Here is a 298-nt window from a genome sequence, read left to right as displayed (position 1 = left end):
TTGTTTATGTCCCGTTGTTTTCTTCTACTCGATTCTAATTCTATTCTGCTCTGTTTATGTCCCTCTGTTCTCTTCTACTCTATTCTAATTCTATTCTGCTCTGTTTATGTCCTACTGTTCTCTTCTACTCGATTCTAATTCTATTCTGCTTTGTTTATGTCCCGTTGTTTTCTTCTAATCGATTCAATTCTACTCTGCTCTGTTTATGTCCCGCTGTTCTCTTATACTCGATTCTAATTCTATTCTGCTATGTTTTTGTCCCGCTGTTCTCTTCTACTCTATTCTAATTGTATTCTGC

The sequence above is a fragment of the Thalassophryne amazonica genome, chromosome 6, assembly GCF_902500255.1.
Source record: "Thalassophryne amazonica chromosome 6, fThaAma1.1, whole genome shotgun sequence".
NCBI classification, from domain to species: Eukaryota; Metazoa; Chordata; class Actinopteri; order Batrachoidiformes; family Batrachoididae; genus Thalassophryne; species Thalassophryne amazonica.
Note: the sequence above shows the minus strand (reverse complement) of the source record.